The sequence below is a fragment of the Rhinoderma darwinii genome, chromosome 4, assembly GCF_050947455.1.
Source record: "Rhinoderma darwinii isolate aRhiDar2 chromosome 4, aRhiDar2.hap1, whole genome shotgun sequence".
Classification (NCBI taxonomy): domain Eukaryota; kingdom Metazoa; phylum Chordata; class Amphibia; order Anura; family Rhinodermatidae; genus Rhinoderma; species Rhinoderma darwinii.
Window position 1 is genome coordinate 297956258 of NC_134690.1, and position 22873 is coordinate 297979130.

Sequence of the window (22873 nt, forward strand, 5' to 3'; positions counted from 1 at the left end):
AATGTGAATATTCTCTATACAGCATTTTGGAATAGGTTTGGGCTATATAAGCAACGGGAAATAAATCCGTTGCTGAGAAGTTAATTTGAAAATAATGGCTGCCAGAACAAAGCCAGTATCTCTAAGTAAAATAAAGAAATCGCAACTTTGGCTGCTGTGCTAACCTCCCATTTTCTAATATAAAATAATTTTTCTGTTTTGGATGGAAATTTTCGGTGCAGAGAAAAATTTCTAGAATGGCTATGTACACCTTTGTGTGTATGTGTAACTATATATATATATATATATATATATTATAATTAAGTTGTAAAAAAGCAGCACCGTTTCTCAAATCCGTGTAATCAGGGTGCAATATTCCAGTTTGGACACATGACCAGGGTCCCTAGATACTTAGTCAAAAACTCCAAAATACGAGACAGCACTCCTCACTTAGTGAAAAAAAGTGTGTTTATTCACCACATGTGACGCTTCAGCCCTACTCCATGGGGGCTTTTTCAAGCATAACAATCAGTGAGCAGTGCAAATATAAAATACACAGATTACAATAATCGACATTTAAGCAATAAGGACGTAATGTATTCAATTTGAAGATCCATTCTAACTCCCGTCTCTTCAGTTGAGCTACTCTGTCGCCCCCACGCCTAGGTTTTACGATATGGTCAATGATCCTAAACCGCAGATCTAATCTTTTGTTGCGAATTGTGAATCTATGATTATTCACCCTTGTTTTGAAGTAGAGTGTTGTCTCCCCTATGTATAGCAAATTGCATGGGCTTTGTAGTAAGTAAATTACATAATCTGATGTACAGGTCAAATAATGTTTGATCCAAAACTCTTTTCGTGTAAATGGGTGAGTGAACATCTCCCCCTTCAACATATACTTATAGTCAGGGCCGCACTTACCATGAGGCAAGTTGAGCCTCTGGCTTCAGGCGGCAGACTGCAGGGTCTTAGAGGGGGCGGCATTACAGAGCTGCTGGCCGACGTTTCCAGCACTTATTAGCAGCTGCAAGATGTGCTGCCTCCTTAAGAGAATATCGCTCCTGTGCCACCTTAATAACCCCCCCCCCCCTGACTTCCCCGCTCTCCACTCTCCTGTCCCTATTGTAATATGATCCTGCTGAGTGTCTGGACGAGAGAGCAGGGGGCAGTGTGTCTGCACTGAACTCATCACGGCATGAGGACGCTCAGGGGAAATCCTGCCATGGACTCTCCACCTCTTCCTAAAGTTTACAAAAGGTATGTGTAGTGTGTACTGTATGTAATGTGTTTACTGTGTGTGTACTGTATATGTTGTGTGTGTATATATATATATATATATATATATATATATATATACATACACACATATATACATATATATACACACACACGAATATGTAATGTATGTACTGTATGTGTATATTCGTGTAGTTTTGTGTGTGTGTGTGTATATATATATTTGTGTATGTATCAGTGTGTAATGTATGTACGGACGTACAGTATGGCCTCATGCACATGACCGGTTTTTCTCAGCTGTAATTTATGCGCATATTTGCGGATAAATTGCGGATCCATTCATTTCTATGGCCCTGTGCACACGACCGTGGTTTACACTGATCTGTATGATGGCTGCAAATCCGGACCGCAAAAACTCAAGACAAGTAATTTTACGGTCCGGATTTGCCAGTAATGGTGAATTGTTGTGAATCCTAATGATACACCAATGCACAACTAACCAGTGCGGTCGTGTGCATGAGGCCATAGTGTGTGTGTAACGTATGTACGTACGTATATGTGTGTGTGTGTGCGCAATATATATATATATATATATATATATATACACATACATACATATACACACACACACACACACACCAATAAGAAACAAAGCGGCACAACGCTCACCTGAGCACTTTTGCTGTTTCGTTTTAGCCATCGGGAGTGCTAAGTGCTCAGACCCCCAATGATCAAAACTTCTGAAATTTTACTATGACACGTCAAATGTTTTTTTTAAAGTTTAATTACACTTTAAGGGTCAGTTCACAAAGAGTTTTTTGACACGGAAACCGCGTCGGAAAACGTGCCAAAAAATGGTCGAAAATGCCTCCCATTGATTTCAATGGGAGGCAGAGGCGTTTTTTTACCCACGAGCGGAAAAACCATCTCGCGGAAAAACCATCTCGCGGGAAAAAGCAGCGGCATGCCCTATCTTTTGGCGTTTACGTCTCTTTCCTCCCATTGACAATGGGGTCAGAGAAAGTGTATTTTGCGGCATTTTTGCCCGTTGCGTTCAATGGGCACGAGCGAAAAGCGCGGCAAACGGCGTACAGGCACATCAAAATCTCTGCAAAAAACTCTGTGTGAACATACACAAGTTATGAGCCTATTTTTTCTAACTATTTTAAAGAGGCTCTGTCACCAGATTCTCAAACCCCTATCTCCTATTGCATGTGATCGGCGCTGCAATGTAGATAACAGCAACAGTTTTTTTGTTTTTTTTTAAACGTTCATTTTTGGCCAAGTTATGAGCTATTTTATATTTATGCAAATGAGCTTTGAAATGGACAACTGGGCGTTTTTTTTTCTCGTTATGTCCAACTGGGCGTGTATTGTGTTTTTAACTGGGCGTGTTTAGGTGTATGACGCTGACCAATCCGTGACCAGTCAGCGTCATACACTCCTCAACATCTGCACGCTCCTCTCCTGAAATATTCTGTGCTGCTGTGAACTCTGCTCTTACCATTACGTAGCTCTCAGTCTGTTACCTCTCCTCCACTCCTTTCCTCAATAACACCTTCACATGATTGGCAAGTCACCACCCCGCACAAGATCCGCACGCTTATCTCCTGAAATACTCTGTGCTGCCTTAAACTCTGTGGACAGGTCAGGATCCTGTTTCTTTTAAATGCTGCTGGGGAACCCGCTCGATCCACTATATAAGGCTGCGCCTCCATCCTCTTCTGCCCCAGTCACTTATTCCCAAGCACTGTAAACTTTCAGATTGGTTGCGCTGTGAATATTCGGAGAACGTGATTGGTTTATGTGCAGGGTAATGAACAAACAGACAAGTAGTAGAAGACTGACTAAGTTCTGAGCATTTCATTGAATTCAGTCTTCTACTGCTTGTCTGTATTTAAACTAGGGCTGAGGAGGGAGGTCAATGTAGAAAAAAAAGGGTAGCCAGGTTAGAGAGGGGTCAGACTATATTGGTGGGGGGAGAAACAGAATGTGGGGAGAGGACTAGACAACAAGATAAGGAGATCCTTTCGTTACAAAACATCAGTGTAAATAAAAAGGCCCGATTAATGTCAAATCACATTTCTGATAATAAAAGTGAAAAACTGACAGGCAAGTTAAAGTGTATGTTCACAAATGCCAGAAGTCTAGCAAGCAAAATGGGGGCGCTGGAGGCCTTGATACTGGAAGAAAATATAGATATAGTTGGTGTTGCTGAAACATGGCTGGACTCTTCACATGACTGGGCTGTAAATCTACAGGGTTTTACACTTTTTCGGAAAGACAGGACAAATAGGAAAGGTGGTGGTGTATGTCTGTATGTGAGAAGTGATATGAAGGCGAGTGTGAAAGAGACAATAGTGGGTGAAGACTGGGAGGAGGTTGAAACCTTGTGGGTGGAACTAGAAAGGGAGGTAAACACTGAAAAAATTACTTTTGGTGTAATCTATAGACCCCCCAATATAACTGAGGAGATGGATGTTCAGCTATATAAACAGATGGAGCAGGCTGCACAGGCGGGTACTGTAGTGATAATGGGAGATTTTAATTTCCGGGATATTAATTGGTGTCATGGTTCGGCTTCAACTGCAAAGGGGAGACATTTCCTCAACCTGTTGCAGGAAAATTTTATGGGCCAGTTTGTGGAAGACCCGACTAGAGGTGAAGCTCTGTTGGATCTGGTCATTTCTAATAATGCAGATCTTGTTGGGAATGTCAATGTTCGTGAAAACCTCGGTAACAGTGATCATAATATAGATACATTTTACCTATACTGTAAAAAACAAACGCAGGCTGGGAGGGCAAAAACATTTAATTTTAAGAAAGCCAATTTCCCCAGGATGAGGGCTGCAATTCAGGATATGGACTGGGAAGAACTAATGTCAAATAATGGAACAAATGATAAATGGGAGATTTTCAAATCTACTTTGAGTTATTATAGTGCAAAATGTATTCCTACAGGTAATAAGTATAAACGACTCAAATTAAACCCCACATGGCTTACACCTTCTGTGAAAGGGGCAATACATGACAAAAAAAGGGCATTTAAAAAATACAAATCTGAGGGTACAGCTGTAGCCTTTGTAAAATATGAAGAGCTTAATAAAATCTGTAAAAATGTAATAAAATTCGCAAAAATACAAAATGAAAGGCAGGTGGCCAAGGATAGTAAAACAAATCCCAAAAAATTCTTCAAGTATATAAATGCAAAAAAGCCCAGGTCTGAACATGTAGGACCCCTAGATAATGGTAATGGGGAGTTGATCACAGGGGATCAAGAGAAGGCAGAGTTACTAAATGGGTTCTTTAGCTCTGTATATACAACAGAAGAAAGAGCAGCTGATGTAGCTGCTGCCAGTGCTATTAATATATCAGTTGATATACTGAATTGGATGAATGTAGAAATCGTCCAGAGCTAAATTAAATAAAATAAATGTGCACAAGGCCCCGGGACCAGATGGGTTACACCCTAGAATTCTTAAAGAGCTTAGTTCAGTTATTTCTGTCCCCCTTTTCATAATATTCAGAGAATCTCTAGTGACTGGTATAGTGCCAAGGGACTGGCGCAGCACAAATGTGGTGCCTATTTTCAAAAAGGGCTCTAGGTCTTCCCCAGGTAATTATAGACCAGTAAGCTTAACATCCATCGTGGGGAAAATGTTTGAGGGGCTATTGAGGGACTATATACAGGATTATGTGACAATAAATAGCATTATAAGTGACAGCCAGCACGGTTTTACTAAGGACAGAAGTTGTCAAACTAACCTAATCTGTTTTTATGAAGAGGTGAGCAGAAGTCTAGACAGAGGGGCCGCTGTGGATTTAGTGTTTTTGGACTTTGCAAAGGCATTTGACACTGTCCCCCATAGACGCCTAATGGGTAAATTAAGGACTATAGGTTTAGAAAATATAGTTTGTAATTGGATTGAGAATTGGCTCAAGGACCGTATCCAGAGAGTTGTGGTCAATGATTCCTTCTCTGAATGGTCACCTGTTATAAGTGGTGTACCCCAGGGTTCAGTGCTGGGACCACTATTATTCAACTTATTTATTAATGATATAGAGGATGGGATTAATAGCACTATTTCTATTTTTGCAGATGACACCAAGCTATGTAATATAGTTCAGTCTATGGAAGATGTTTGTGAATTGCAGGCAGATTTAAACAAACTAAGTGTTTGGGCGTCCACTTGGCAGATGAAGTTTAATGTAGATAAATGTAAAGTTATGCATCTGGGTACCAACAACCTGCATGCATCATATGTCCTAGGGGGAGCTACACTGGGGGAGTCACTTGTTGAGAAGGATCTGGGTGTACTTGTAAATCATAAACTCAATAACAGCATGCAGTGTCAATCAGCTGCTTCAAAGGCCAGCAGGATATTGTCGTGTATTAAAAGAGGCATGGACTCGCGGGACAGGGATGTAATATTACCACTTTACAAAGCATTAGTGAGGCCTCATCTAGAATATGCAGTTCAGTTCTGGGCCCCAGTTCATAGAAAGGATGCCCTGGAGTTGGAAAAAATACAAAGAAGAGCAACGAAGCTAATTAGGGGCATGGAGAATTTAAGTTATGAGGAAAGATTGAAAGAATTAAACCTATTTAGCCTTGAAAAAAGACGACTAAGGGGGGACATGATTAACTTATATAAATATATTAATGTCACATACAAAAAATATGGTGAAATCCTGTTCCTTGTAAAACCCCCTCAAAAAACAAGGGGGCACTCCCTCCGTCTGGAGAAAAAAAGGTTCAACCTGCAGAGGCGACAAGGCTTCTTTACAGTGAGAACTGTGAATCTATGGAATAGCCTACCGCAGGAGCTGGTCACAGCAGGGACAGTAGATGGCTTTAAAAAAGGGTTAGATAATTTCCTAGAACAAAAAAATATTAGCTCCTATGTGTAGAAATTTTTCCTTCCCTTTTCCCTTCCCTTGGTTGAACTTGATGGACATGTGTCTTTTTTCAGCCGTACTAACTATGTAACTATGTAACTGTATTTATTCATATATTTGTACTAATAAAGATGGGGGCAGCCATCTTTATTAGCATCTGTAAACGAGTTTCTGCATGACACAAACACAGGTGAATATATGGTGCACTCAGGGCTAGGGATGCACGATGCATCGAAACTTCGTTACTGTTTCGATACTCTGCATCCCCAAACGGTTCGATACCGTTATTTCATGTATTTCGATACGGAGCTGTGCGGCTGCACAGCTCAGTATAGTAACACATGAATGTATGATAGCGGAGCTGCGGCCGTGTGATAGTCATTGCCGCGCTCCTGAGTCCTGACAAGTGCGCGCGGTCAGGATGATGCGATGCGGCCGGCACTGCACTAATGAGCAGCGACACAGAAGACAGAACATGGCGGGCGCGCTGCAAAACACACCCATGTTCTGTGTTCAGTGCCTGAACCGCCGCTCATTAGTGCAGCGCCGGCCGCATCACCTCATGCTGACCGCGCGCGCACTTCCTGTCAGGAGCGGGGCAATGGCTGTATTACACAGCCGCAGCCCCGCTGGCGGAGATCAGTGAAGCCCCTCATCTCCGCTGTTATTCCCGTGAATGCTGCGATCACAGCGGACTGCAGCATTCAGGGAAAAATGAGAAGGGGGGATGTCCCTTGGATGCGTCACAGGGAACTCCTGTGACGCGATTGAGGGACATACCATATATGGGCAGACAGCCCAGGGTCCATTGAAGGACCCCAGGGCTGTCCTACCATATTTCCTGTTGTTAGGGCATACTTAGGTATGTCCTAACAACTGCCTGTGTACTATCCGTACACAGGCTAATGTACTGGCATATAGATATATGCCTGTGTACTATCAGTATATAGATATATGCCAGTACATTAAGGTTTAAAAAATGTGTCAGAATAATTAATAACGATTAATATTTCTGCCGGATCTCTAGGTCCCGGGCGCCACAATAGGAAGTAGAGTTCATTGACCTCTAGTTTCTATTGCAGCGCAGGGCAGGAGACAGAAGACAGAAGACTGCAGTAGGTGAGTAGAAGTATTATTACTTTTCATACTGGTTATGTTTTGTTTTGCAGGTTCCGCTGGACCATTTGGACAACGTCGTGGATTCGTTGGATTACTTTGACCATTTTATTTAAAAAAATGTAGATCATCAGAGGGTTATGTGAGGGAGTTTTTGTCTTTTTTTATACTTTATTACCGTCTTCGTAATAGCCGCTGTCTGACAGCATCCATTACTAAAGCTGGGGCTTAGTGTTAACCAGTAAAAAGGCTAGCACCAACCTCCCATTATGACCCCAGTACCCAACGCCGCCAGGGGTACCAGGAGGAGCCAGGTACGATCCAACAGTAAGCCCCAGCCTTAGTAATGGATGCTGTCAATCAGATAGCGGCCATTACACTGGCGGTAATAATGTATTCAAAAAACACATGGACATAAGAAACATTTTTTAATTTAACTAAAAACTCCCTCACACAACCCGCTTTCACCATTTTATAAAAAAAACTAAAAAAAAACATAGATCATCAAAGTAGTCAAATAAATCTACGGTGTAGTCCAAACGGTCCATTGGAACCAACCGGGAAAATGATGAAAAATTAAAAAATATACACTTTCCTTCTCCCCTGCAATGCACTAGAGTCTAGAGGTAAAAAAAATAATAATTCCCCTTCAGACTCCGCTACCGGTCAACTGAAAAGTCTTTCGCCAGAGGGAACATTTTTTCCACATGGCAGAGTACCAGGTCCCAGGCTCAGGTGAAGCTTTCTTTTACTCCACTATTGGGAAACATTTTTTCCTCCGGTGGAAGACTTTTCCATTGACATGTAGCAGTTCTATAGTCGTGGTGTTAGGGAGGACAAACTCAGCAATTTCACAATGCCCCCAAAATGGGCCGCTACTCTTGGGAAAGTGCTGTGTGCTTGCCTCCAGGCTAAAATGTGCCAGACAGCCCTGGGCCGTTGACTCCCTGCCCCACCGTTTTCTCTCGTAGACCACAGCCTGGTTTAGGCCTGCGGTCTACAACAGTCCAAGAGCACGCTATTGACGTCAGCGGCTTAGCGCGATTACGTCACTGCATCATGCCATCCGCGCTGGGCCGCTGAACTCAGCAGAAAGTCAGAACGTCCGGCAGTGGTTACTTGAATAGATTTGGGGGGGGGGGGGGGGCGGGGCACCTTTCTATAGTTCGCCTCAGGCAGCAAGGCGGCTAGGTTCACCCCTGCTTATAGTTGATACAATTTAAGCACCGAAAGCAACCTAAATTCTTTGTTCCAAAGAATGTCTGTCTAATCTTCCTAGTACTGCCAACATCTGCTCGTACCAACTTGTCCTTTAGATTATGTGATCGTTTGTGTGATATTAATGGTGGTAGATCAAATTCTGTACCATGTTTTAGATTACTCTTTAACATCGGCCAGTGTTTACGGATTATCTTGGATATGTCATTAACCCCTTAAGGACGCAGCCTAGTTTTGGCCTTAAGGCTCAGAGCCCATTTTTGAAATCTGACATATTTCACTTTATGTGGTAATAACGTCGGAATGCTTAAACCTATCCAAGCGATTCTGAGAATGTTTTCTCATGACACTTTGGGCTTCATGTTCGTGGTAAAATTTGGTCGATATATTCAGTCTTTATTTGTGAAAAATTGCAAAATTTAGAGAGAAAATTCAGAAAAAATTGCATTTTTCAGAATTTAAATGCATCTGCTTGAAAAACAGACGGTTATACCACCCAAAATAGTTACTAGTTCACATTTCCCATATGTCTACTTTAGATTGGCATCGTTTTTTGAACATTCTTTTATTTTTCTTGGACGTTACAAGGCTTAGAACATAAACAGCAATTTCTCATATTTTTAAGAAAATTTCAAATGCCTTTTTTTTAAGGTACCTCTTGAGTTCTGAAGTGGCTTTGTGGGGCCTATGTATTATAAACCCTGATAAAACACCCCATTTTAAAAACTAGACCCCTCAAAGTATTCAAAACAGCATTTAGAAAGTTTTTTTTAACCCTTCAGGCATTTCACAGGAATTAAAGCAAAGTGGAGGTGAAATTTGCAAATTTCATTTTTCTTGCTGAATTTCAATTTTATTCATTTTTTTTTTCTGTAACACAGAAGGTTTTACCAGAGAAACACTACTAAATATGTATTATCCAGATTCTGCAGTTTTTAGAAATGTCCCACATGTGGCTCTAGTGCGCTCGTGGACTAAAACACAAGCCCTAGAAGCAAAGAAGCACCTAGTGCATTTTGAGGCCTCTTTTTTCTTAGAATATATTTTAGGCAGCATGCCAGGTTTGAAGAGGTGTTGAGGTGCCAAAACAGTAGGAATCCCCCAATAGTGACCCCATTTTGGAAACGACACCCCTCAAGGAATTAATTTATGGTTGTTGTTAGCCCTATTCAAATACGTGCTGTGAAAAAACTGTGCCGTCAAAATGGTGTGAAATGAAAAAAATTTCATTTTTTCCAATAAAATGTCATTTGTGATCAAAATTTCTTATTTTCACAGGGAACAAAATACCCCATTTTGTTGCCCAATTTGTCCTTAGTGTGGCAATACCCCATTTGTGGTGATAAACTGCCGTTTGGGCCCATGGGAGGCCTCAGAAGGGAAGGAGCGCTGTGTGTTCTTTGGAGTGTAGATTTTGCTGGTTTGGTTTTCGGGTGCCATGTCGCATTTGCAGAGCCCCAGAGGTATCAAAGCAATGGAAACCCACCAGAAGTGACCCCATTTTGGAAACGACACCCCTCAAGGAATTCATTTATGGGTAATGTGACCATTTAGACCCCATAGTTTCTTCACAGAACTTATTTGAATTGGGCTGGGAATGAAAAAAATATATATATTTTCCAATAATATGTCATTTTAGCTCAAAAATTCTTATTTTCACAAGAAATAAAATACTCCATGTGGGTTCTCCCGGGTATGGCAATTCCCTACATGTGGCTGTTATCAGCTGCCTGGGCACACAGCAGGGCTCAGAGGGGAAAGACGAGGGGGGATAAGCTGTGCGGAGTGCATCAGGGTAAGTAAAATTGGGATAAATTATAAACCAACGGATGTATGATAAATTTTAAAACACTCTTTCATACAGAGCTCTGGTTATTCGGGACACGAGTCACATTGATATATTGTGCCATCCCTTATCGCCCTCTTATAACACACTTTGCACCTCTTTTGACTTTTTCCCTTCTTGCCAGTTTGGGGAACTTCTCCTGGAAAGTGTTGCCGCCCTGGTACGATGCGTGTGGCCTCGCTTCCAGAAGTACTGGGTGCCCCCATTCTTGGTCCCTAAAGATTAAGTTCTTGATAATCACCTCTTGAAATTCCAGGAAAGTTCCCGTCTGGCCTGCACATCGATGTAGCACGTACACATTGTACAATGCCATCTGTATGATGTGCCCGGCCAGCTTCTTATACCACACCGCATTGCGCTGTAGGGCTTCAGGATTTGATCTGAGAAGTCCATCCCTCCCATGTACCTATTGTAGTCCAGGATGCAGTCTGGTTTGGGGGTGGCCTTTCCTTCATATATCCTAAATCTGTAGGTATACCCTGATGCACTCTCGCACAGCTTAGACATCTTCACGCCATACCTTGCCCTCTTACCCAGCAGGTACTCGCGGAATTGAACCCTCCCTTTAAAATGTACCAGGGACTCATCAATAGAAATACACTTCTCGGGGGTGTATGCTTGGGAAAACCGGGCTCTGAAACGGGCACGGCTCATTATAAGTATAATGTAAGAAGCAAAGTATTGCCTCATTTATTTATTTTTTTAGGTTACAGTTCAATTCTGAAGTTGCTTTGAGGGGCCCATATATTAGAAACCCCTATCAAACACCCCATTTTAGAAACTAGACCCCTCAAAGTATTCACAACAGCATGTAGAAAGTTTATGAACTCTTTAGGTGTTTCACAGAAATTTAGAGCAAAGTAGAGGTGAAGTTTACATTTTTTTTTTGTCAGAAAATCCTCTTTATTCCATTTTTTTTACAACACAATTGGATTTATCAGAGAAACGCAACTTAATACGTATTGCCCAGATTCTGCAGTTTTGAGAAATATCCCACATGTGGCCCTAGTGCGGTAATGGACTGAAGCACCGGCCTCCGAAGCAAAGGAGCACCTAGTGGATTTTGAGGCCTCTTTTTTATTAGGCACCATGTCCGGTTTGAAGAGGTCTTGTGGTGCCAAAACATTGGAAACCCTCCAAAAGTGACCCCAATTTGGAAACTAGACCCCTTGAGGAATCCATTGTAGTTTTCTTGGGGTGCATGTGGCTTTTTGATCCGTTTTTATTCTATTTTTAGGTGGCGTGGTGACTAAAAAACTGCAATTCTACTATTGTTTTTTTATTCTATTTTTTTTACAGCGTTCACCGTGCGCTAAATGACATATTCACTTTATTCTGCGGGGCGATACGATTACAGCGATACCAGATGTTTATAGGTTTTTTTTATGTCTTATGGCGTTTGCACAATAAAATACGTTTTGTAAAAAATCATTCACTTTTTGTTTTACCTTATTCTAAGCGCCAGAACTTTTTTATTTTTCAATCAATAAAGGCGTGCGAGGACTTATTTTTTGCGTAACGAACTGTAGTTTCGATCAGGACCATTTTTCGTTACATGCGACTTTTTGATCTCTTTTTATTCAATTTTTTGGGAGGTGAAGTGACCAAACAATTGTGATTGTGATACGGTTTATTATTATTTTCTTTTACGGCGTTCACCGTGCGGGATAAATAACGAAATAGTTTTGTAGTTCAGATCGTTACGGACGCGGCGATACCAATTATGTATAGTTTATTTGTTTGTTTATATATTTTTATTAATAATAAATGACTGATAAGGTAAAAAGGGGGATTTTTACTTTTAATACTTTTTAAACTTTTATTTTCTTATTTTTACACATCTTTTTTTAACTTTTTTTTTACTGTATGACTTTGTCCCACTAGGGGACTTGAGGGCAGGAGGCCCTGATCGCTATTCTAATACACTGCGCTACATGCGTAGTGCAGTGTATTAGAGCTGTCAGCTACTCACTCACCGCAAGCATAGTGGGTCCTGACTTTGTCAGGACCCACTAGGCTTCTGTCTATGGCATAGCCGGACGCCATTGTTTGGTGTCCGGTTGCCATAGTCACCATCGCCGGCCGCTATCTTGTAGCAGGCCGGCGATGGCAGCTTAACCCCTAAAAAGGCGCGATCTCTATAGAACGCGGTTTTAAGGGGTTAATCAGCGGGGACACAGCGATCGGTCCCCGCTGTAGGAGCTGTGACAACTGCTGTACGAGACAGCAGCTGTCACAGCTCCTGTATGTGTCGGGAGGACGGCCGAAACGGCCGTTACTCCCGAGACGTACTATTCCGTCATGGAGCGCGAACGATACAGCTGCCATGACGTAATAGTACGTCCAGGAGCGGGAAGGGGTTAATCGTTTCTGTGTATGTGGATATAAATGGTATCCTTCTACATACATCCTTTTTAGTGTCACTCTCTCTTCTGGAGGGGATTTCTCTGTCTGATCTCATCACTCTATCCCTATGTTGTTGAACAAGCTTTTTTGGATAGCCCCTGGAAATGAATTTCTCACCCATCTCATCCAATCTATTCTCGGTTTTTCCCTTCGCTGTCCACTATTCGTCTCACCGTCAAAAGCTGGCTATACGGGAGTGCCCTTACCAGTCGTCTTGGATGACTACTCTCGAATTTCAACAGGTTATTTCTGTCCGTGGGTTTAATATAAATGTCAGTTGTCAATCTTGTACAAAGTTTTATTATTTTGGTATCCAGAAATTATATAGATGCGGCCGACTGTACCGACGTAAATTTGATGTCCAAATCTATATTATTATTAATAAACTCATGGAACATATCCAATTCCTCCGTGGTGCCTAGCCAAATGAAAAATATGTCATCTATGTATCTCCACCACCTCAGAACATGTCTGAAGTAGTGGGATACATAGACTGACTCACTCTCCAATATCTCCATATATATATTGCAATATGTGGGTGCCACATTGGCAACCATCGCCGTACCTCTCTGCTGTATGTAGAATTTAACTCTGAATAGAAAATAATTCTGCCTCAATAGTGAAAGGAGAAATTCAATACACTCAGGTGTATATTCGCTAGTAGATAGGACTTTGCTTATTGTCGACAGTACCCTACTGTGGTCAATCGACGTGTATAAACTATCTTCATAAGTTATATGAATTTTTGATAATTTATTATGGATTATCGCAATCTGTGTATTTATATTTGCACTGCTCATTGTTATGCTTGAGAAAGGCCCCATGGAGTAGGGCTGAAATGTCGCATGTGGTGAATAAACCCACGTTTTTCACAAACTGAGGAGTGCTATCCCATATTTTGGAGTTTTTTTACACACACACACATATATATATATATATGAGTAGATTAGTCAGTGTGTTTAGTGTAACTTTGGAATTAGTTTTTATTAAAAATTCCTTTTACTTTTGGAGATACAGCTGTACTGTATAGAGAATACAGAACAGCTGTATCGCTTATTTACACTGAATCCATCAGTCCCACAGACCTGATGGATTCAATATCGGCGGGTCCTGCGTGTCTGTAACCAGGATCCACCTGTAAACGATCACATCTAAGTTATGTACTAAAAGGAATTCATAAAAACGAACTGCAAAAGTTACACTAAACACATTGACAAATTATTTATTTAAAAAAATGTAAAAAAATTCCCTCAAAAGGTGTACAAAACCTTTAAAGCAGGGGTCTCAAACTCGGCCGGGTAAGTGGGCCACATATAGAAAAAATGTGACATTGACAGGCCGCATTACTTTCAAATTTGATTGATTAACAATCATTTTGTAATGTATGTTATTTTAACTACTATAACAATACTACATTACTATAATACTTTCTCCACGTGCTTATTTTAACAATCCAGTTTTCCCGTTTAAGTGTTGATAAATGCAGTCCGGTGGCTTAGTTGGCAGCGATTGGCAGACAGACGAATGTACAGATTGGGCCTTTTTAGATAGTGCCACAGTGTCCCTGCAGATCGTGCCACAGCGCCCCCTGCAGATCGTACCACAGCGCCCCCTGCAGATCATGCCACAGTGCCCCCTGGGGCTGTATGGTATTATCTACAGGGGGTGGGGCTGTATGACGCTCTCTACAGGGGGTGGGGCTGTATGACGCCATCTACAGGGGGTGGGGCTGTATGACGCCATCTACAGGGGGTGGGGCTGTATAACGCTCTCTACAGGGGGTGGGGCTGTATGACGCTCCCTACAGGGGGTGGGACTGTATGACGCTATCTACAGGGGGTGGGGCTGTATGACGCTATCTACAGGGGGTGGGGCTGTATGACGCTCTCTACAGGGGGTGGGGCTGTATGACGCCATCTACAGGGGGTGGGGCTGTATGGCGCTCTCTACAGGGGGTGGGGCTGTATGACGATCTCTACAGGGGGTGGGGCTGTATGACGCTCTCTACAGGGGGTGGGGCTGTATGACGCTCACTACAGGGGGTGGGGCTGTATGACGCTCACTACAGGGGGTGGGGCTGTATGGCGCTATCTACAGGGAGGGGCTGTATGACGCTATCTACAGAGAGGGGGCTGTATGGCGCTATCTACAGGGAGGGGGCTGTATGGCGCTATCTACAGGAAGGGGGCTGTATGGCGCTATATACAGGGGGCTGTGTATGGCGCTATCTACTGGGAGGCTGTATGGTGCTATCTACAGGTGGGCGCTGTGTGGCGGAATCTACAGGGAGGCAGCATCTACAAAGGGGGGGGGGAGTTGTGTGGCACCCAGGGGAGGGGGCTGTATGACGCTATCTACAGAGAGGGGGCTGTATGGCGCTATCTACAGGGAGGGGGCTGTATGGCGCTATCTACAGGAAGGGGGCTGTATGGCGCTATATACAGGGGGCTGTGTATGGCGCTATCTACTGGGAGGCTGTATGGTGCTATCTACAGGTGGGCGCTGTGTGGCGGAATCTACAGGGAGGCAGCATCTACAAAGGGGGGGGGAGTTGTGTGGCACCCAGGGGAGGGGGGGCCCCAGTCAAAAGTTTGCTATGGGGCACAGTCTTTCCTAATCACACCCCTGACCGTGCATTTACACACACAGATACAAGCATTTTAAGAATAAAATGTATACATTTTACATGATCTTTAATTTAAACTCCCATTACCGATTCTCTAGCGATAACCATTACACAGTACAGTGATAACAATTCCTGCCAGAGAAGAATGTCAAATGAATTTCTGACTGACTAAACAGATTTCAGTCAGTAAAGACAGACATATTTGGGTCAGTCGAATTCCGTTGTGGTGTCCGTTATTTTGACGGTAAAAAACAGCATTATTGCACTATTCCCATCTAATATGACAGAAACTGCAATTAATGCTCTGAAAGGAGCCTCTGATGCAGATCTGACAGAGGGCTGGTTTACAAAAGCAAATATGTGCCCATAACGAGCACCAATAATTAGAGATCGATTGACGTTCGTGAACAATCATTCGTCCCCATACAGTTTACATTGGCCCGTGTACTAGTGCTGATCGACCAGTAATTAATGGCTCTCGTTTTAAAGCCCTTTACAAAGGCCAATGCAAACTGTAAAGGGACTAAAGATCAGTAATATGATCATTCATGTAACAATATGATGACAGTATAAAATAATTATGAATGACTGTCTTTTATATGTGTATAGCCTGCTAATTTAACCCCTTCCCTCTTTGGCCGCTTTTGACCTTCCTGACAGAGCCTCATTTTTCAAATCTGACATGTTTCACTTTATGTGGTAACTCCGGAATGGTTTTACCTATCCAAGCGATTCTGAGATTGTTTTCTCGTGACACATTGGACTTTATGTTACTGGCAAAATTTGCCCGATACATTCAGTATTTAATTGTAAAAAAAACACCAAAATGTAGCGAAAAATTGCAAAAATTTGCATTTTTCTCAATTTAAATGTATCTGCTTGTAAGACAGGCAGTTATACCACACAAAAATGTTGCTAACTAACATCCCCCATATGTCTACTTTAGATTGGCATCGTTTTTTGAACATCATTTTATTTTTCTAGGACGTTACAAGGCTTAGAACTTTAGCAGCAATTTCTCACATTTTCAAGAAAATTTCAAAATGCTATTTTTACAGGGGCCAGTTCAGTTGTGAAGTGGCTTTGAGGTCCTTAGATATTAGAAACCCCAATAAGTCCCCCCATTTTAAAAACTGCACCCCTCAAAGTATTCAAAACAGCATTTAGAAAGTTTCTTAACCCTTTAGACATTGCGCAGGAATTAAGGCAAAGTAGAGGTGAAATTTACAAAGTTCATTATTTTTTCCCAGAAATTCAGTTTTAATCCATTTTTTTTGTACCACAGAATGTTTTACCCAAGAAATACAACTCAATATTTATTGCCCAGGTTCTGCAGTTTTAGGAAATATCCCACATGTGGCTGTAGTGTGCTACTGGACTGAAGCACCGGCCTCAGAAGCAAAGGAACACCTAGTGGATTTTGGGGCCTTATTTTTGTTAGAATAAATTTTAGGCATCATGTCAGGTTTGAAGGGCTCTTGCAGTGCCAAAACAGTAAAAATCCCCCAAAAGTGACCCCCATCTGGGAAACTAGACACCTCAAGGATTTTGGGCCTCCTTTTTATTAGAATATATTTTAGGCACCATGTCAGCTTTGAACAGGTCTAGTGGAACTAAAACAGTGGAAACCCCCCAAAAGTGACCCCATTTGGGAAACTACACCCCTCGAGGAATTTATCTAGGGGTGTAGCAAGCATTTTGACCGGCCAGTTTTTTTGCAAACATTTTTGGAATTAGGCCATGAAAATGAAAATCTACAATTTTTCAAATTAAATGTAGGTTTACCTAATTTTTTTTCATTTCCAAAAGAACTAAAGTAGAAAAAGCACAACAACATTTGTAGAGCAATTTCTCTCGAGTAAAACAATACCCCACATGTGGTAATAAACGGTTGTTTGGACACACGGCAGGGCTTAGAATGGAAAGAGCGCCATTTGGCTCTTGGAGCTCAAATTTAGCAGGAATGGTTTGCGGAGGCCATGTCGCATTTGGAAAGCCCCCTAGGGGACAAAATAGTGGAAACCCCCAACAAGTGACCCCATTTTGGAAACTACACCCCATGAGGAAATTATCTAGGGGTACAGTGAGCAGTTTGACCCAACAAGTGTTTTACAGAACTTATTGTAAGTAGGCCGTAAAAATGAAAATCTTCATTTTTTCAAAGAAAATGTAGGTTTAGGTATTTTTTTTTCATTTCCAAAAGGACTGAAGGAGAAAAAGCACCGCAACATTTGTAAAGCAACTTCTCCCGAGTAAAACAATACCCGACATGTGGTCACAAACATCTGTTTGGACACACGGTAGGGCTCAGAATGGAAGGAGCACCATTTGGATTTTGTAATGGTTTCTGGGTGTCATGTCATATTTGCTGAGCCCCTGTAGTACTAGTACAGTGGAAACACCCCAAAAGTGACTCCATTTGGGAAACTGCACCCCCTGAGGAATCATCTAGGGGTATAGTGAAAATTTTGATCCCAAAGGTTTTTTGCTGAATTAATTAGAATTAAGCCATGAAAATGAAAAATATTTTTTTTTTCCAACAAGATGTAGTTTTAGATACACATTTTTCATTTTTAAAAGGAATAGAGAAGAAAAAGCACCCCAACATTTGTAAAGTAATTTCTCCCGAGTACGGTAACACCCCATATGTGGTTATAATCGGCTGTTTACATATATGGGAGCATTCAGAAGAGAAGGAGCAGTATTTATCTTTTGGAGCGTAGATTTTGCTGGAATGGTTTGCGGACGCCATGTTGCATTTGCAAAACCCCTGATGTACCAAACAAAAGTGACCCCGTTTTAGAAACTACACCCCTAAAGGCATTTATCAAGGGATGTAGTGAGAATTTAGACTCCACAGGTGTTTTTCAGAAATGAATACGCAGTGGATTGTGCAAAGTGAAAATTGCAATTTCTCCACTGATCTGCCTATTCACCGCACAAGATGTTGTGCCCCTAGAGAATCTTACCTAAATTGTTAAGTGGGTTCTCCCGGGTATGGTAATGCCTTACTTGTGGCCATAAATTGCTGTTTGGGCACACTGTAGGGCTAAGAAGGGAAAGACCGCCATTTTGAGCATGGATTTTGCTTGGTAATAGTTCTGTTTGGGGTTTTGCTGGTATTTTCGTTTATAATGTGGTGGCATATGTAATCTGTGCGGAGTATATCAGGGGTATATGTAATCTGTGCGGAGTACATCAGGGCATAATAAGAGGGTATAATAATGGGGTAAATAATGCAATTATCCATAGATGTGTGTTACGCTGTGAAGCGATCCGTTATGCACAGGCCGGTGTCACACTGATAAACTGTTTTCTTTCTTATCCCCCTTTTGTAACGCTCTGCACCTTTTGGGGACTTTTTCTCCTTCGTAGTTTGGGAAATATTACTGGGAAAGTTTTGCACTGGTATAATACGGGCGCCCTCGCTTCCAGCGGATGTGCTATGTCCATTCCCTTTCCTAGTTCCTAAATACTAGGGCCCTGAAACTGAAGGAATGTTCCCCTCCGGCCTGCGCATTGAGATGTTTTTCATCACCGCATTACTAGTTCCATAACTTTTTTATTTTTCAGTTGATTGAGCGGTGTGCGGGCTTGTTTTTTGCGAGACGGGCTGTAGATTTTATTGGTACCATTTTGGAACACATACGACTTTTTGATCACTTTTTATTTCATTTTTTGGTAAAGGAAATTACCAAAAACAAGCAATTCTGGAATAGTTTTTTATTGTTTTTTTTATCGGCATCCACAGTGTGCCCTAAATTACATGTTAGCTTTATTCTGCGGATACGATTACGGCGATACCAATTATGTATAGTTTATGTATTGCAGCTTTTGCACAATAAAATCACTTTTTTTTATAAAATCATTTGTTGTAAAGGATCTGCCAGGCACAGCTTCGGGGTTAACTCCCAGAACTAATCAGTCAGCACCTGAGAATACATCCCTGAGACTGACTCCTGCTTCCACCATTCAGGCTGGCAGGCTTAGGAGTGGGAGAGCCTATCGTAACCTGGCCAGACTCAGCTAGCTCCCGCCCTCGGTCTATTTAAGCCTGCACTTCCTGTCCCTCGGTGCTTGTGTTTCTTTCCTTGTGGTTTCCTGGCCCAGCTTCAGCTCCTGCTATTTTTGATCCTGCTCCATACAGACCCTGGCTTACCGACTACTCTTCTGCTTTTCGTTTTGTACCTCGCACACTCCTGGCTTGACTCGGCTCGTTCACCACTCTGGTTGCTCACGGTGTTGCCGTGGGCAACGGCCCCTTTTCCTTGCTTGTGTTCCTTTGTATGTTTGTCGTGCACTTACTGAGCGCAGGGACCGCCGCCCAGTTGTACCCCGTCGCCTAGGGCGGGTCGTTGCAAGTAGGCAGGGACAGAGTGGCGGGTAGATTAGGGCTCACTTGTCCGTCTCCCTACCCCCTGCCATTACATTTGTTTTCTGTGTCGCCATATTCTAAGACCCATAACTTTTTTATTTTTGCGTACACAAAGCGGTGTCAGGGATTATTTTTTTGCGGGACGGATTGTCGTTTTTATTAGTACTATTTTGGAGTAAATGTGACTTTTTGATCACTTTTTATAGCATTTTTTGGAAGGAGATGTGACCTAAAAACAAAGATTCTGGCCCTGTTTTTCATGTTTTTTTTTTACGGCGTTCACCGTGCGGGATAAATTACATAATAGTTTTGTAGTTTGGGTCGTTACGGACGCGGCGATACCAATTATGTATAGTTTTTTTTATTTTTACGGTTTTTCCCATAATAAAAGTCTTACTATGGGAAAAAAGTCAGTTTAGCTTTATTTTTATTTGAAATGTGTGTGTTTTTATTGTTTTACCACATTTTTATTAACTTTTTTTTACTTGTCCCACTAGGGGACATGAGGGCCTGATGCCCCGATCGCTACTCTAATACACTGCACTACATACGTAGTGCAGTGTATTAGCGCTGTCAGTTATTCACTGACAGCAAGAATATGAGGACACGCCGCAGGCGTCCGATTGCCACAGCAACCCAGCGATTGCATCACTGGGTTGCCGGTCGGGTGAAAACCTATCAGATGCTGCGCTCTATTGAGCGCAGCATCTGAGGGGTTAATCTGCCGGATCGGAGAATAGCTCCGGTCCTGGCAGTTACAGGAGAGTGCCAGCTGTATAATACAGCTGTCACCCCGCGGTGATGGTGCCGGCTCTGCTTCTGAGCCCGCAACATCACTGCGCCGTACATATACGGCGCTTTGCGGGAAGCACCTCCCGACAGCGCCGTATATATACGGCGGATGTCGGGAAGGGGTTAAGGATAAAGACAATTGTTTTGTCAGCATTGTGCTCCAGTCATTAGGGTAATTTAACCCCATGGGGCCCTAAAGACTCCAAAAGAGCAATCATCATAGTAGGGCTGGGCGATGAATCTAATTAATTTGATAAATTCGCCCTCAATGACGCACACTATTCTGTTTTTTGTTTTTTTTTAAATATTTTTACTGAAAAAATAAATATCTACTGTAAATACAAAACCACTTGTACAATATCATATTTCAAACCACGTACAATAAGCGCAAAAGATGGAAAAGGCACATTTATCTTGCTGCATATGCAAAGCCACGAGTACCGAACCAAATTCAGACAATCTGCAAATGATACGGTAAGACATAAAAATTCTTGTTATATTTCCCTTAACCCAACCGCATAAGAGGGAGACGAGACTGAAGATAGAAAGAGAAAAAAAAAAAAACAAGCATTTTAACCCTTTAATGACCGCAAATACGCCTTTTCCCAACAGTCATTAGTGGGCTTTATTCTGATACAATAGCCTTTTCACGGCGCTACATCAGAATAAATAAACAGAGCAGGGTGCCGTTACATCTCACTGCTCTCAGCTGCTAGAGGTAGCTGAGGGCATCCCTGCTCAAACGAGTGAGATCGATATTAGTATCGATCTCACCCGTTTAACCCCTCAGATGCAGCGCTCAATAGCGAGCGCCGCATCTGAGTGGTTTTGGAGAGAGGGAGGAAGCTCACTCTCATCCCACTGACACCCGGTGTCTGTGTCTCCGATGGCAGCAGAGGGCCTAATAAAGGCCCCCAGGTCTGCCTGTAGTAAATGCCTGCTAGGTCATGCTGGAGGCATGGCCTAGCAGATGCCTGTCCGTTTTAAATGGCCAGGCAGTAATACACTGCAATACAAAAGTATTGCAGTGTAATATGCGATTATCCGATCGCTTTTATAATAAAGTCCCCTAGTAGGACTAGTAAAGTAAATAAAAGTTTAATAAAGTTAATTTAAAAAAAATTTGAAAAAAAAATTAATGAAAAACCCACTTTTTCCCCGTACAAAATGCTTTACTATTATGAAAAAAACAAAATAAAGCAAAAAAGTTACACATATTTGGTATCGCCGCGTCCGTAACGACCCGACTATAGAGCTATTGCATTATTAAACCCGCACGTGAACTCCGTAAAAAATAAAATAAAAAACAATGGAAAAATTGCTGTTTTCTGCGAACCCTGACTACAATTCGTCCCCCAAAAAATAAAAGCCCTCATACAACAGTGTCGGCAAAAAATAAAAATGGCTCTTCAAATATGGAGACACAAAAACAAATAATTTTTGAAAAAAGTGTTTTAACTGTTTAAGTAGTAAAACATACAAAATCTATACAAATTTGGTATCGTTGCAATCGTAACAACCCGTTGAATAAAGTTAGTGTTATTTCTACCACATGGTAAACGGTGTAGATTTAGGACGCAAAAAATTAGTGTGTATATATATATATATATATATATATATATATATATATATATATATATATATATATATATATATATATACGTATATATAATTTTTCTCCCCTCCCCAAAAAAAAGTTAATAAATAAATAATACGTACCCCAAAATGTTGTTTTTAAAAAATACAACTTGTCCCGCAAAAAACAAGACCTTATACAGCTATGTAGACACAAAAATAAAAAAGTTATAGCTCTTCGAAAGAGGCGATGGAAAAACGTAAAAAATGGCTTGGTCATTAGGGCCTAGAATGCAAGCAGGGGGAAGGGGTTAACTATGCCAACACTCAGATTTGTACACAAAGATTTGTAATTTCCCTACCAGGGTTCTTCCTGAAGTCCCACGTTTCAAAAGAGAGATCATCTCTAACTAAATTTCTTCCAAATGGACACTTGCGGAGAATTTTTGGCCAACCAACTTTTGGCGATACAGTATTTTGATATATAATAATGATTTGATAAACATAGCGGTCTGCCAAGTACCCAGAGAGGATTCCCACAGCCCCAACACAGTTATTAACAGACAAATGCACAGGAAGATATGTTTTATAACTTTTTGCCAAAAACGGAACAATTTTGGGCAGCGCCAAAAGAGGAACTAGACCTACGTCTTGTTCTCCACATTTAGGGCAGATTGAAGAGTCACGTTTACCAATTTTATACCAAAAATTTTGCGTACAGTATATCCTGTGTAATATTTTATATTGTACCAAATTATATGAAGAGCTCAGCCTGGAACTAGCTAGAAAAGTCCAAATTTCA

General features: G+C 41.7%; 1 protein-coding gene across 2 annotated transcripts in view; it reads right to left on the bottom strand.

Annotated features, from left to right (window-relative positions):
- URB2 (URB2 ribosome biogenesis homolog) overlaps positions 1-22873 on the bottom strand; it is a 198083-nt gene that overhangs the window by 20362 nt on the left and 154848 nt on the right. The gene's annotated exons all lie outside the window — the stretch shown is intronic.